The 16,967-nt window shown below is 43.2% G+C and overlaps 1 protein-coding gene across 4 annotated transcripts in view; it reads right to left on the bottom strand.

Moving 5' to 3' along the window:
• The window catches only part of CHKA (choline kinase alpha), a 59,872-nt gene that overhangs the window by 42,254 nt on the left and 651 nt on the right, over positions 1-16,967 (bottom strand). The window contains exon 1 of one of the 4 annotated variants that reach the window (XM_068554663.1): positions 14,046-14,116. The exons of the other annotated variants lie outside the window; for them this stretch is intronic. The gene's annotated coding sequence lies outside the window, so the exon portion shown is untranslated. Of the gene's footprint in view, positions 1-14,045; positions 14,117-16,967 lie in introns of those variants that run through there. 4 annotated transcript variants of the gene reach the window in all.

Raw genomic sequence — 16,967 nt, forward strand, 5'->3', positions numbered from 1 at the left:
AACTGGAAGATGTAAAATAGCAAATAATCTAAAATTTTAGTTGATCTAGACCTGATCAACTAAAATTTTAGATTATCTATTTTACATCTTGCAGTCAAAGGAACTGTGTCACAGTTGGCATCATATTGATTGCAATTAATTTTATTTATTTATATTTTTAAGAGATTTCCTATTTACTTGTTTGTTTGTTTGTTTATGGCTGCGTTGGGTCTTCGTTGCTGTGCGCGGGCTTCTCACTGCGGTGGCCTCTCCTGTTGCGGAGCACGGGCTCTAGGCACGCGGGCTTCAATAGCTGTGGCTCGAAGGCTCTAGAGCTCAGGCTCAGTAGTTGTGGTGCAAGGGCTTAGTTGTTCCGCGGCATGTGGGATCCTCCCGGACCAGGGCTCGAACCCATGTCCCCTGCATTGGCAGGTGGATTCCCAACCACTGTGCCACCAGGGAAGCCCGATTGCAATTAATTTTTAAAGAACCCTGACAAATTCCACAAAATCATTTCAAAACAAAAACCACTCCACGAAACTAAGATCTGGCATTTGATGCTACTGTCTCTCAAAGTTCCTCGCAGCAGGAAATATCATCACGCCTTCCTGGTGTGAAACGTCTTCTTAAAATAGAAGCCTAGATGACAATTGGTTACCTACAGTCAAACATGAACCAAATGCTCCATGACTCACAGGATTATTAACCCCCCATACGTGAACCACCCTACTACAAGTACACCTGTCGCAAAAAATGCTCTAATGTTTCAGCACTCAGACCAAATACACAGGTTATAAAAGACTTCAAAATTCTGTTCTAAAGATCAGAATCTTATTTCAGAATGAAACAGAATTTTAACACCAATGCAAAATGGTGGTTACCTCTGGGCAAAAGAAGGGAACCCGAAGCCAAATGTTCAGATTTGATAAAGCTATTTTATTATTTTCAAAATTTTATTCTTTACTACTTTATAAATGTTTGTAATTTTTAATAAAGAGAGGTTGTTTCACATAAAACTTTATGGCATCTAATACACAATCACCAGCATATACTATAATGAACTCTTCTCAAAAATCAGTTGGCAATTTAGTATATGTATAAAACCAAGATCACTGGTAGCAAGGGGAAAAAAGGCGCTGGTAAAAAGATCACAATGGGTCAAAGCAACAATAATCTTGTCCAATATCCTCTCAAACTCAATAGGGATATTTGTTGGGGTCTGTGGAGATCCTCTGACAGAGGGCTCAAAAGATCAGTGACATCTTCAAAAAGTTAAATGTTGAGTTACCAAATGACCCAGCAATTTCACTCCTAGACATATACCCAAGAGAAATGAAAACATATGTCCTCACAAACACTGAACACAAATGTTTATAATAGCCAAAAAAGGGAAAGAATCCAAATGTCCATCAATTAATGAGTGAATAAACAAACTGTGGTATATAAAGCAATGAAATATTATTCAGCCGTAAAAAGGAATGAAGTACCAGTACATGCTACAACATGGATAAACCTAGAAAACACGATGCTAAGTGAAAGAAACTGGTCACAAAAGGCCATACATGTTGTATGAGTCCATCTATATGAAACGTCCAGAAGAGACAAATCCATAAAAATTAAGTAGATCAGTGGTTGTCAGGAGCTAGGGAGGGGAGAATGGGAAGAGAATGCTAATGGTACAGGGTTTCATTTTGAGGTGATGAAACTGTTCTGAAAAAACAGCAGTGATTGCTGTGTAACTCTGTAAAAATAGTAAAAAACACTGAACTGTACCATTTAAAAGGGTGAATTTTGTATTACGTGAATTACGTCTCAATAATGCTGTTTTTTTCCTTTCTAAACCAGTGATAACTTGCCTTAAGTAGTTTATTAAATCGACCATTCATTGATTTATTTGAACCTATGAATGACCGTCCTCTTAATATTAAGCTCCGTGTGTATGATCCATGGCAATCACCATTTGATTAAAATCTGCTCCCAAGCAGTGAACACTTCCAATGAAACTGCTAGACCCTAGGAGAAATCAAGCCCTCAAAAAGATGCCTCTGATTTTAGGATCTGGAAAAAGAAGAAGCATTACTAAGGACTTTGGAATGAGAGAAGTTACCGAGTTTCAGGAAACCTCTGTGTCACACTGGGTTTCCAGCTTCCCACACCTACCTGTAACTCTATTTGGAGGTGGCACCTGTCCCCCACCAGCACGACCAAAGGTGCTTCCCTCTGGTCCTGGCCATACACTTCTTTTTCTCCTCCCCACGTTATCTTTTTGTGGCCTACTCCCGCAGCCCCCCAGTTCGAGGCCTGTCAGGGAGGGCTCACACACACACACACACACACACACAGCCCACCGCCTTCTCCTCCACTCTCCCATTACCTGGTTTCCACAGCCCAGGCACCTGCCACCATCCAGGCATCCAGGCCATTGTCAAAACCGTCAAGAGAAAAGATTCCAGAATAAAGCCTGGGGAGGGAAGGTTTGCCAACACCGGCCTCCCGTGCCCTTTGCCCTCCTCCTGCCGATTGGCTCACTTTCGTGCTGTTCATAATCTCTGGACTTGTCAAAGTTTTAAAATTATGCTTCAGTAGTTGTGAACATCTCTGAACCGGGTGGCTTCCACGGTACTCTTTAGTGCAGCATCCTGAATTCCACCCCTGCGCTGGCAGGCCAAACGCAATGCAGGAAAACTAAGAGAGGAAGACTCGGAAGAGATGAAATTTCCAGTAGCCTATGTGCAGGGGAAAGCAGTAAAAGGCCACAACCATAACTTCAGGCATTAATTACCTGCCATCGTATGTACACCCTACAGAATCCTACTCACCCTTATTCACAGTCCAAAACGGACAAAGGGTGACTCACAAACCAGGTCTGTTTGCAGCTCTCATCAGTAAAACAGGGTCCCTGAAAAGGTCAGACCCCTGGGGCGACCCTGCCTTCTCCACATGACTCGTCCATACGAATGTCACTCGGCCCTGGACTGTGGCAGGATGCCTACCTGCGGAGGTTTCCGACCCATGGGAGCACCGACTGGATCTCAGCGTAGAGATGCCACTTGACTTTACTACTTACCTAAAATATAGGACTCGTCAACACGCTCAAGGTCATTTGAAGGCCTTGCCAGACATCATACTCTCAGGATACTTTTGCACATACCTTGCAAGCAATAGGTGCTATTGTAGAGAACTGCTTATTACAAAAAAATCTGGGCAAAAATAGAGACAGGTGTATGTAATCTCTGCCTAAACTGAAGTGCGTACCTGAGTGACTAGCTGAAATAACCATCACACTGTGTTAGAACTAGACAGGAGTCACCACTTATTAACACTAACTCCTGGCAAGCTACTCAGCCTCTCTGGGCCCCAGGGGTTAAGAATTCCTCTCCCTGAGGCTCGTTGCCCGGGGTTAAATGAGATAAGCACAGTCAGCGTAGTACCTGGCAAGAGTGAGCACTTAATGAATGGAATCTTTTATTACCGTGATTAACTTAACAAAGCAGAAATTCTAGTATTCAAACTGTCCTGAAAAGATCAAAATGATATTTCAATTAAAATATAACACTATATGGCTATTCAAAAGAATAAGGTAGCTCAATAAATACCAATATAAAACAATCTCCAAGACACAGTGCTGCTTTTAGTGCAAAAAAAGGGATCTAGTAGTGGGATTGCTGGGTCGTATGGTAGTTCTATTTTTAGTTTTTTAAGGAACCTCCATACTGTTTCTCCATAGTGGCTGTATCAATTTACATTCCCACCAACAGTGCAAGAGTGTTCCCTTTTCTCCACACCCTCTCCAGCATTTATTGTTTCTAGATTTTTTGATGATGGCCATGTACCAAAATGTTCATTGCAGCTCTATTTACAATAGCCAGGACATGGAAGCAACCTAAGTGTCCATCATCGGATGAATGGATAAAGAAGATGTGGCACATATATACAATGGAATATTACTCAGCCATAAAAAGAAATGAAATGGACGTATTGGTAGTGAGGTGGATGGAGTTAGAGTCTGTCATACAGAGTGAAGTAAGTCAGAAAGAGAAAAACAAGTACAGTATGCTAACACATATATATGGAATCTAAGAAAAAAAAAAAAAGGTCACGAAGAACCTAGTGGCAAGACGGGAATAAAGACACAGACCTACTAGAGAATGGACTTGAGGATATGGGGAGGGGGAGGGGTAAGACGTGACAGGGTGAGAGAGTGGCATGGACATATATACACTACCAAATGTAAAATAGATAGCTAGTGGGAAGCAGCCGCGTAGCACAGGGAGATCAGCTAGGTGCTTTGAGACCACCTAGAGGGGTGGGATAGGGAGGGTGGGAGGGAGGGAGACGCAAGAGGGAAGAGATATGGGAACATATGTATATGTATAACTAATTCACTTTGTTACGGAGCAGAAACTAACACACCATTGTAAAGCAATTATACTCCAATAAAGATGTTTAAAAAAAAAAAAAGTGATCTACTGTTAAGTATTAAAGAGGGAGGGGAAGCTACACATTCTCAGCCCCTCGCACAGGGCCTAGCACATTGCAGCTCTCAGTGTTTGCTGAAGAAACGAATACACCCACACATACTAATATATGCATGACATCTCTCTGGAAGTGCTTGCTTCTAGGGAGAGGCACCGGGGTCAGAGATAGGAGAAAGACACCCTTTCGTAATGTTTGAATCTTAAAGCCAGTACACTGATTATCTACTCAAAGATTTTTTTTCTTTAACAAAATGAGCAAAAATAACCCTTGTTTTTTTCCAACTGTCCTGTGTAATCCCTTCACAAATAAAAGGAATGAATGCTCAAGGAGGGAGCTATCCCACTCAACTGACTTCCTGGTTAATCATCAGGTCGGTATGAAGTACCATCCTAACCACAAGATAATGAGAGGCTAACAAATAAAACACTCTTGTGGAAAATCTAAAAACTCTTTGTACCTCCCTCCGTTCCTGCTTTAAACACGGGGTGGCAAATGTGATGTACCCGTTCACGTTTCAAGCCCCTCCCTGGCCTGGGGCCCTTATTCTGAACATGAAATATCACTACAGAGCGCTAGGGAGGTTAAGACACACACAGAGGAACTCAGATGTGAACGGCTTCCAAGGCGGGCCAGGGAATGTTCTTAATGCTTAAAGTAATATTGCTTTTTATTTATTTATTTTTTTTAAATTTATTTATTTATTTATATTTATTTTGGGCTGTGTTGGGTCTTCGTTTCTGTGCGGGGGCTTTCTCCAGTTGTGGAGAGCGGAGGCCACTCTTCATCACGGTGCGCGGGCCTCTCACCGTCGCGGCCTCTCTTGTTGCAGAGCACAGGCTCCAGACGCACAGGCTCAGTAGTTGTGGCTCACGGGCTTAGTCGCTCTGCGGCATGTGGGATCTTCCCAGACCAGAGCTCGAACCCGTGTCCCCTGCTTTGGCAGGCAGATTCTTAACCACTGCGCCACCAGGGAAGCCCTGCTTTTTCTTATTTTCACACTTTCTCTTAAAAAAAAAATTAAGGAGGGCTTCCCTGGTGGCGCAGTGGTTGGGAGTCTGCCTGCCGGTGCAGGGGACACAGGTTCGGGCCCTGGTCTGGGAGGATCCCACATGCCGCGGAGCGACTGGGCCCGTGAGCCACAACTACTGAGCCTGCGCGTCTGGAGCCTGTGCTCCGCAACGGGAGAGGCCGCGATGGTGGGGGGCCCGCACACCGCGATGAAGAGCGGCCCCCACTTGCCGCAACTGGAGGAAGCCCTCACACAGAAACGAAGACCCAACACAGCCATAAATAAATTAATTAATTAATTAAATTAAATTAAAAAAATTAAAAAAAATAAAAATAAAAAAAAGTAAGGAAAATGTTTAGTAACTTGGGCTCCAGTTAATTGAAACTTTCCTGCTAATTTCTTTCCTCTAGTCACATAACAGATAATACCCTGTGTACGTTTCAGGATTTTTAGGCCCGGGCCTCATTTTCAGCCCTGAACTGCCTGACTGAGCCCTTTAAAAAGACAAAATGTTTTTCAATGATATCAATCTATAATAATAATGATCAATTTGTTTCTTGGTGACTTTTCCAACCTTCAACTTTAGAGGCAGTTCTAGGTTTAGGCAAGTTGATTCTCTCCTCCCTCAACTCATCTTTTTCTACGTTAGCCCCACTGTTCCAGAACCTGAAGCATAATCTTTTCCAACAAAAGTCGACTGTGTTAGACAATGAAGCGTCTCGGGGAAATTTACATGCTACCTAAACACAGGACAAACCCCAAAACCCTGGTAAGGCACAAAATCAATCAAGATCCTCTTAACTTGCTAACAGGTCACTACACTTCAAACAGGTTACCCTCACATTTGGGATAAAGTACAGTTTATTTCCAGACTTAATGGCAGTGGAGATTTTCGAGGAGGAAGGAAAAAATGAACATTTCCCCGCCATGAGGCAAATGAGGAAACACTCCTGACTTAAAGGTCTATCAGCTCACCATTTATGGCACGGCTGTACTTTACCCAGGAGGCCAGAGGCGGCAAGAGGGCTCCCCACTCAAATACAGAGAGTACTCAACCGTAACACGGGGAAGCAAAGGAAGGTGGCTGGGCCACAGCAACTGTAAAAACTATCCTTCCAGCTCCCCACCTGCTATGGCTCAGTCCTCAGGGTGGGACCACGACATGGCGCTTCCCTCATCACTCCTTCTCCAACCACGAAGCTGCAGCGCAAGATGCCATCTTGGTTCCTGGCCGCTTCACAAATCCTCCCAGACTGTTCACCCACCTTGCGAAAAACACTGAATGCTACTGGCAGGTGTTGGCTATAAAAACTATCATTCAAGTTTGCTTGCTCTGAAAAGTTCTCATAGATTGAAAATATACTCCATGTGTAGAAAGGAGGTCAAATCCGAGTCAATGATAAGGCCGAACAGTCCAGTAGATGTGGTCCATTCATGCTGTGTTGTGTGTCACTTTAACACGGCAGCAGGAAGCTGGTCTACACGGAGCAGGTCCTGGGCACTTGGGAATGTCACACCCTGTGCTTCAAGTACTCAGTGTGTGACAGGAAGTAGTTGGTAATTTTAACTACACGTGATAAAGTGAATGCAGGGGAGAGAGCCTCTGCACTATTGTGTGGACTCTCTGCCCCACAGAAACAATTTTTTAAGTTTTGGAGTAAAATCACTTCACTAGATAGTAGTTTACTGTATAACACAGTTTTTATTTTAGCAACATGTATTTAATACAAGTAGCTTTACAAATGGTTTGTATCCTTTATTTGCAGACTTACCAAGTCTTAACGAGGTTATTTCTGTTTTATTCTACAGCATTCTACATGGGGAAAATGCATGCTGTAGTGATACAACAAGTTAGTGAAGTGCCCATGGTCTTGAAATATGCCATTCCTCACGTCAAACCTCTAGATTACCTTTTTTTCCCCATATTTAAGTTGAGGTGAAACACACATAACATACAATTTGCCATCTTAAACATCTGTAAGTGTACAGTTCAGTGGCATTAAGTACATTCACACTCTTGTGCAACCATCACCATCTTCTACCTCCAGAACTGTTCATCTCATAAAGCTGACACTCCGTGCCCTTTAAACACTAACTCTCCGTTCCCCATCCTCCAGCCCCGGGCACCCACCAGGCTACTGTGTCCCTATGAATTTGCCTTCTCTAAGGACCTCACAGCAGTGACATCACACAGTATTTGTCTTTTTGTGACTGGCTTATTTCACTTAGCAGAACGTCCTCCAGGTTCAGCCATGTTGTAACGTGTCAGACTCTCCTTTTTATCACAGCTGAATAACATCTGATTGCAGGTATATGCCACACTCTGCTCATCCATTCATCCATCAAAAACATGTAGGTATCTTTAACCATTTGGAAAAGGAGTCCATCTAGGTGAGTCAGCTCAGACAACGAGAAACCTGAGACACTGCCTGCTCCAGAGAAGCCTTTAGCACAAAGGTTTTCACCTGCTAAACTGAGATGGGAAGTTTCTGGTCTGCACCGAACCAACTGTACTTTGCTGAAAACCAAAAAAGTCACTGAAACCTCTGCAAACTGTCCGCAAGTAACATGGCGCAAAGCCCAGCACACACAGGACTCAGTCTCCTTAAGGTTCAGGGCCTGCACGGAAAATAGAAGCGTAATATCAAAAGAGCTACTGAATTTAGAGCACAAACAAGAATAAAGGAGATTTTTGCAAAATTTCTTCTAACCATCTAAAATTCAACTTGAAACGACCACAGCTCAGGGGGAAAAAAGCACTTGAGTAAAATGACAGCATCAATACACAGTAATCAGGAACAGGTGTCTTAACTCCCAGCCCTCTCAACACCAAGTCTGCAGGCACAGTTATGAGAACAGGCTTTGTCCCAGGTGGGTTGCTGGCTCTGCAGACAGCTGCATGGTCTTGGGCAAATTACTCTGTAAAATGGTGTAACAGTATCTAGTAGGGGTCTGTGAAGATTACAGAAGATAATGTCAGTTGCTTATTATCATTACCAACTGCAAAGCAAAGGTTAATCTTTAAGAGTGTGTGGGACAGAGCTTCCCTGGTGGCGCAGTGGTTAAGAATCCGCCTGCCAACGCGGGGCACATGGGTTCGAGCCCTGGTCTGGGAAGATCCCACATGCCGCAGAGCAACTGAGCCCATGTGCCACAACTACTGAGCCTGTGCTCTAGAGCCCGTGAGCCACAACTACTGAGCCTGCATGCCACAACTACTGAAGCCCGCATGCTGCAACTGCTGAAGCCCACGCGCCTAGAGCCCGTGCTCTGCAACAAGAGAAGCCACCGCAATGAGAAGCCCACGAACCGCAACGAAGAGTAGCCCCCGCTCGCCTCAACTAGAGAAAGCCCGTGCACAGAAACGAAGACCCAACACGGCCAAAAATAAACAAATAAAATAAATACATTTATTTAAAAAAAAAAAAAAAAAAAAGTGTGCGGGACAGAGAAAAGCTCGGGCTTCAGTCCTCTGCTCCAGGCTGCTCAACCTCAGCACCGTCCACGTTCAGAGCACGGAGAGGGAAGTGCTGTCCTGTGCACTGTGGGATGTTGAGCAGTACCCCTGCCCTCTACCCACTAGATGCCAGTAACACCACCACCACCACCACGAAATCGTGACAATCAAAAATGTGTCTGGACATTACCAAATGTCCCTCAGAAAGTATTTCTAAAGTACCCATTTCAAGCCACCAACCTTAGCATCCTTGGGACACAGCACACCTCTGCCTCCTCTTCCCACCTGAAAGGTCCTTCCACGTTTCAGAGTTCAGGGATGCTCCCACTTTCTCCACAAAGTGCCCCACATCCCTTCTAGCCCACATGGACCTCCTGGGCCTTATGTTTTTATTGTTTCATCACCAGGCCCTGGACTTCTGTGATATTCAACAAAAAAAGTACTAGGCACAATGAGATGAGTGAATGTTGATTTACAGGGAGATGGCAGTCTGGTTGTGGATGCAAGATGGGCTAATGCAAAGCTAAAGATGAGGGTTGTCCTAGGGCAGTACAAGATTCCCTGCCAGCGGACAGAGGATGGTGAGATCATGGAGGGAGTCTAGGCTGACTGCCAGGCTCCGCCAGAGAGGAAAACCGGGAAGGAGGCCGTGGGCATAAGGGTCAGAGATGAGCAAGCCAAGAGACTAGACTGAAGAAAAAAACTCCTGGAGTTAATAAGCAATTATAGCAAGGTTATGCGATACAAGGTTAATATACAAAAATCAGTTGCTTTCCTGTATACCAGCAATGAACAAGTAGACAATGAAATTAAAGACGTGTTACCATTTACATTAGCACCCCCCCAAATTAAATATTGAGGTATAAATCTACCAAAATATGTACCAGATCTATATGAGGAAAACTACAAAATTCTAACGAAAGATATCAAAGAACTAAATAAATGGAGAGATATTCCATGTTTGTGAATAGGAAGACTCAATATTCTCAAGATGTCAGTTCTTCCCTACTGGATTTATAGATTCAATGCAATCCCAATAAAAATCCCAGCAAGTTATTTTGCGCATATCAACAAACTGATTCTAAAGTTACATGGAGAAGCAAAAGACCTAGAATAGCCAACTCAATACTGAAGAACAACAAAGTCTGAGGACTGATCGTACAGATTTCAAGACTTACTATAAAGCTACAGGAATCAAGATAGCATGATACTGGCCAAAAGAAAAAAAAAAAGACAAATAAATCAATGGAACAGAATGCAGAAGCCAGAAACAGACCCACATCAATACAGTCAACTGATCTTGACAAAGAGCAAAAACAATAACTGTGGAGAAAGGATAGTCTTTTCAACAAATGGTGCTGGAAGGACTGAACAGCCCCAGACAAAAAAATTAAATCTAGACACAGACCTTGTACCTTCACAAAAATTAACTCAAAATGGATCATTGACCTAAACCTAAGATGCAAAACTATAAAACTAGAACTTAACATTAAAGAAAATCTAGTTGACCTTGGGTATGGTGATGATGTTTTAGATACAACTCCAGAGACATGACCCATGAAAGAAATAACTGATAAGCTGGACTTAATTAACATTAAAAAATTCTCCCCTGCAAAAGACACTATCAAGAGAACGCAAAGCAAGCCACAAATTGGAAGGAAATATTTGCAACAGACATCTGATAAAGGACTATTATCCAAAATATTCAAAGAACTCTTGAAATTCATTCAACAATAAGAAAACAACCTGATTAAAAATGGGCGGAAGATCCAAGCAACCACCTGAGCAAGGAAGATAGATGGCAAGTAAGCATAGGAAAAGATGCTCGACATCATTTGCCATTAGAGAATCACAAATTAAAACAAGATACCACTACACACCTACTAGAATGGCCAAAATCCAGACCACTGACAACACCAAATGCTGGTGAGGATGTGGAGCAACAGGAACTCTCATTCACTGCTGGTGGCGATGCAAAATGGTGCAGCCACTTTGGAAGATGGTGTGGCAGTTTCTTACCAAACTAAACATACTCTTACCATATAATCCAGCACCTGGGCTTGTTGGTATTTACCCAAATGAACTGAAAACATGTCCAGAGAAAAACCTGCACACAGATGTTCACAACAGCTGTATTCGTAACTGTCAAAACTTGGACGCAATCAAGATATCCTTCAGGGACTTCTCTGGCGGTCCAGTGGTTAAGACTTCACCTTCCAATGCAGGGGGTACGTGTTTGATCCCTTGTCAGGGAGCTAAGATCCCACATGCCTCGGGGCCAAAAAACCAAAACATAAAACAGAAGCAATATTGTAACAAATTCAATAAAGACTTAAAAAAAAAAAAAAAAGATATCCTTCAGCAGGCAAATGGATAAACCGTGGTACGCCCATACAATGGAACATGATTCAGCACTAAAACAAAATATGCTATCAAGCCATGAAAAGACACGGAGCAAACTTAAATGCATATTATTAAATGAAAGAAGACAATCTGAAAAGGTTATACTGTATGATTCCAACCATATGACACTCTAGAAAAGGCAAAACTATGGAGACACTAAAAAGATCAGGGTTTGAGGGGAGGGAGGGATAAATCGGCAGAGGACAGAGGACTTTTTGGGCCATGAGGCTATTCTGCAGGATCCTACAGTGGTGGATACAGTACACATCATTATACATTTGTCCAAACCTGTACAAGGTACACCGCCAAGAGTGGACTTTGGGTGATGATGTGTCAGTGTAGGTTCGTGGACTTAACAAATGTACCACTGCAGGAGAAGAATGATGTCAACAGTGAGAGAGGCTGTGGGGGGAGGGGGGGTATAATGGGAACTCTGTACTTTCTGCCCAATTTGGCTGTGAATCTAAAACTGCTCTAAAAAAAGTTAAGTTTATTCATTTTTTTTAAAAAAGAAGTAAGGCCCCTTAAGGGACCAAATTTTCACAGTGTGTAGTAAAAACAAAGTGTAAATGAAACTTTATCTTGAAAAATGAAACAGATTTATGTCTTTACATGTAACATAATTTAGATTATCAAAGTAACTATGTACATATAAAGGAAATCAAGTAGGGAGTTTTGGCATAATTTTTCCAAAACCCTTTAAGATAGCACCATAAAGCACAATTCACTCCTTCGACTTTTACTGTATACTTTTGCAAATACAGCTGAGGACTTTGCCAGTCTTTTCAAGGCCCTCTCTGTCTTTTGATATTTAAATGATCTGATTTTGAAGGGCCCATGGTACCATCTATCCTATCATTTCTCAACTGGTAGTGGGTCTGTGGGGAGATGTGTGTATAACTTTAATAGTCCACAAACATTTCTTTCATCAAACTTCATGATATCTTGCATCTTTTGCAAGATTTACAATTTCATTTCACAACTCACTGTGACTGTTTTATCCACCAGCAATGAGAGTGATAATAACAAACGTTGATTTGACGGGCGGAGACAGAAGCTAGTGTTCAGCTGTGATGTCCGGGCATGGACAAAATTTCCAAGTGGTCAGTACCTTAATGACAATTTTCATGTTACGGTAATTTTTATCTTTCCCTATACCACTCATAGCTGGAGGGACTCAGGCAACCAGTAGTCTGATTACAAAGAGCCCTGTCATCACATTAGGAGGACAGCAAAGAAGCCAATTTAAGCTAAAATCCAGGGGCTAAACTCAGGCACTCTTCTACTACTGGAGATACAAAGATGAACACGACATGCCCTCTAGGAATTCAATCTAACAGACTTGAACAAATAAACACACACAATGTGGTAAGTGCTGTGACATAAAGGTGTGTATGCATGAAGTGATATGGAAGAAACCTAAACGAGGAAGAAACTAATTCTGTCTGGCTCTCTAAGTTAGGCCTTGAAGGAGGTATTTTAAAAGCAGACACCAGGGGGTTTCCCTGGTGGCGCAGTGGTTAAGAATCCGCCTGCCGGTGCAGGGGACACAGGTTGGAGCCCTGGTCCAGGAAGATCCCACATGCCGCGGAGCAACTAAGCCTGTGTGCCACAACTACTGAAGCCCGCGTGCCAAGAGCCCGTGCTCTGCAACAAGAGAAGCCACCGCAATAAGCCCACACACCGCAACGAAGAGTAGCCCCCGCTCACCGCAACTAAAAGAAAGCCCATGTGCAGCAACAAGGACCCAACACAGCCAAAAATTAAATAAATAAATAAATAAATGAATAAATTTATTTTAAAAAAAAAAAAAAAAAGGCAGACACCAGGCTGCCAAGCAGAGTGTAGGAACAAAGAAAGGTCTGGAGACTGAAACCACAAAGCTCATTCAAGAAGTGCAAGGACAAGTGTAACTAGCTCACTGTTAGTTGCTGCTGGTTAGGGGAAAGGAATGATTTTAAAACAGCAACAAAAAAAGAACCACCCTGAAAAATTAAGGCTGGGGCCCAAGTATAAACCATGCAAACAAGTTTGGATTTTATTCTCCAGCTACAGGACGCCACAGTAAACTTTTAAACAAAGGAGTCAGGATATTTGAGAAATCCCTGGCAATGGGATACAGAACGGAGGGGGGTGGGTCACCCAAAGCACAAGGATATCCACAGGTGCCTCCTGTTACAGGGTCTAAGCAAGGACAGCGGGCCTGGAGCAGACAGGAGGTGTGGGCACAAAAGCAGTTCACTAGGGTTGAGTTGCCACTGAGTGCTGAGGAGGGCTTTCTGAGCAAATGCAAAGGGTGAGAAATAATCCTGAGGCACCAGCCAGCTGCTGTTAATAACTCAAAGAAAAAAAGCAGGAGAAGCATATTCCAGGGTGGGGAGGAGCAAAAGGGTTAAGTGTGGGACAGACTGGATGGACTGCACTGAGGCGGTGAGGTCTCACACACCCCAGAGACCAGCACTCAGCAAAAAGCCGGGGCTGCAGAGATGGATCAGAGCACGTGACAGCCAGAACCTGTGCATGAACTGTCTACGGAGGGCCACTGAATTTCAACCAAGTGTATACCTTTCCCCACTTGAACTACCTCTTTTGCCTTTTTTTTAAAGCTAGGCATCACCCACTTTCCCATATCCTAAATCACCTCTTTTCTCCTTATTAAACTCATTCCATAACTACATTCTATTCCAGAAAACAGGACTGAGAGGCAGTGTATCATACCATACAACATTATTTTAAAAGGTCCACCAAACCAAAAGGAAAGCTGTGTCTTCCAAGACCACTGATTCCTGGAGAAAAGAAACAAAACATCCTTGATGAAATAAAAATTCATATTTTAAGGCAAAACAAGAAAAATTTAAACATAAAATTTTTCTCTGCCCATTTGGCCTCCTCCCTCCCCTCTGGTGTGCATCGCGCATCTGCATTACGTGTTAACCAGACCTCCCCAGTGACAGAAACACCTGCTCAACCATAAAGATCAATTTTTCTTCTTCTGGAGCCAACCATGTAACTCCTTTCCCAATCCTGTTAGGGGTCACAATGACCCGCCACTCACTCACCTTGCACTTGAAGACATCTTTGGTGAACTTCACATACAACGCCAGTATATTATTTCCCTTAAAGACAGCAACTGGCCCAGAACAGACTGGTCAGACGACCTGGGGCGATACTGGGCCAAACCTAATGGAAGTTCTTAGTTTAAATACTTACTTATGATCTTATTAATGTCACTAGCTATATTACCAGTAATCTGCCTATTTTACAAGATTACTGTTTCTTGCATTACCAAGTGTATGACTAAGCCTCCAATAAAATTAATGATGATCAGCCAACTTGAAATGATTGACCAAACTTATAGTTCTATAAGACCAACGATTATAATAGTATAGCTCTAGATATGGGAAGAAGCAACAAGAAGGAACCTTCGGGGCTTCCCTGGTGGCGCAGTGGTTAAGAAGCCACCGCCAATGCAGGGGACATGGGTTCGAGCCCTGGCCCGGGAAGATCCCACATGCCGCGGAGCAACTAAGCCTGTGCGCCACAACTACTGAGCCTGTGCTCTAGAGCCCGCGAGCCACAACTACTGAGCCCGCGTGCCACAACTACTGAAGCCCGCGTGCCTAGAGCCCATGCTCCGCAATAAGAGAAGCCACCGCAATGAGAAGCCCGCGCACCGCAACAAAGAGTAGCCCCTGCTCGCCGCAACTAGAGAAAGCCTGTGCACAGCAACAAAGACCCAACGCAGCCAAAAATAAATAATAAAAAAAAAAATTTAAAGAAAAGAAAAGAAGGAAACTTTTCCTGGAGCATAACAGACTACTAAGATAGGTGGTCCAGAGGCTTTTCGCTACTGTTAACAGGGCCTAGTCCACTAACAGCACATTAAGTGGCCTATTAACGAAATCTTCACCTGACCTGGGAATGAGCATTCTTAACGCAGTGGGACAGATTGGTCACGAAATGCCTCCCAAACCTTGGTTGAAATTACAACCGAAAGGGAAGGGACTGCAGAATAAAGAATCCTGCCCACTATCCAGTTCAATGAGAATCAAATCATTAGCCACTGTAGTCGCTGACTTACAATACACCCTGAAAGGAATTCAGGGCAAAGATCAGGATGAAGTACTTTGTGCCCTCAGAAAAATGACAGAACTGACCCTCAGAGAGATACTATATCTTCTGGAGAAATATTTCATTCTTGCACCTTCCCACACTTAGAAAGGCACTAAGAGCATTAACTGAGAAGTCATTCCTCGTGACTAGCAGCAACCTTCGGCTGAGATGTGTGCTTGACTGCACGCGCACCCCCTTTGCAACAATCACATATATTTGGGCCTCCCCCTTGACCTCTTCCGAACAGTTTTCAGAGCTCTGTGAGAGGCTGTCTCTGGGTTATAACCCTCAGTCTGACTTGAATAAAATTTTCCATTTCTTTCTTAGATTGACTACTGATTAGTTTTTTCATCGACATCCTCAGTGCTTTCAGAATGTCAGGTTTGAGCAAAACACAAAGGTTTATCTAATGAGTGACACTCCCCAGAAAAGCACCTCAAAAACATCTTACAGCTGGATCCAGGGTGTCCAAAACGTTTTCAGAGGCAACAGGCAAGAGCACTGGAGTAGGACGTGGGTTCAAGAGACCTGGCAGCTCACGCTGATGTCAGCACAGAGCCACTGACCTCAGGCACTGCCCCTCTACGTTTTCCATTTTACAGCTGGATGACCTTCTGAAGATCACATGGCCCAGGATGATCTTCTCACTGAGAATTTTCAGCCCTAACTAAATGTGATAGTTTGGGAGACAGTTTCATTTCAGGAAAAAACAAAAAAAGGTTTCATTAAGCAATTCTTTGGTTTTCTTTTCTCTTTCTACCTTTATGATTCTCACTGCTCCTAGGCATATCTGTAAGAGAGGCCACAGGCACAAAAAGAAAGTGAAGCTCAGTTAATTTTGCTGCATCTGCGGCTCTGGCGAAGCACCGGGCACAGAAAAGGAATCAAATGACTAAAATTGGATTTGGGGCTTATCGGCGGCAGCCAGCCAGTTTCTAGATACTGCACTCAACCTGGTCAACCAGTTACAAGAAAATTAGCAGAAAAAGAAAACACATTTTTAAAGGTCTCAATAGAAGGATGCCCACTAAATGTTAAGTGATCATCTCATGGGAGCAAGAGGGACAAAAGCCAAGTTTATGTTTTGCTGTTAAGTCTGAATACGTACACACTTACTTTTTTTGTAATTTAAACTTATGATTAGTTCTTTTAAGCTTAGAAAAGGGGGGGAAATTCTTTCTCCCTTGCTCCTAGTTATTTTTGGAGCCACACACCCTAACTTTGGCTGGTCACACACCTACATGTCTGAGCGGTTAGTGGGGAACTAACAAACGTCACCCCTTCACCGCTAACAAATGTCTCTTTCAGTGGGAAAAACCTAATCATGGAATTGAGGAACTAAAAGTCAGTCACCAAGTGATTTTTTTTAAGCCAGCCAAAACATCCCTCCTTCATTCAAGGCCCTAAACCCAAAGTGACTTGCTAGACACAGTTTAAGCTTCTGGACAAAATGTACTTTATGATTGAACAGTACTGTTCTCCTTAGAAGAGACGTGTTTTCCCACGAAAGCGGTATGTTTTCAACAG

This window comes from Eschrichtius robustus, chromosome 11 (assembly GCF_028021215.1).
Source record: "Eschrichtius robustus isolate mEscRob2 chromosome 11, mEscRob2.pri, whole genome shotgun sequence".
In the NCBI taxonomy this organism is placed as follows: Eukaryota; Metazoa; Chordata; class Mammalia; order Artiodactyla; family Eschrichtiidae; genus Eschrichtius; species Eschrichtius robustus.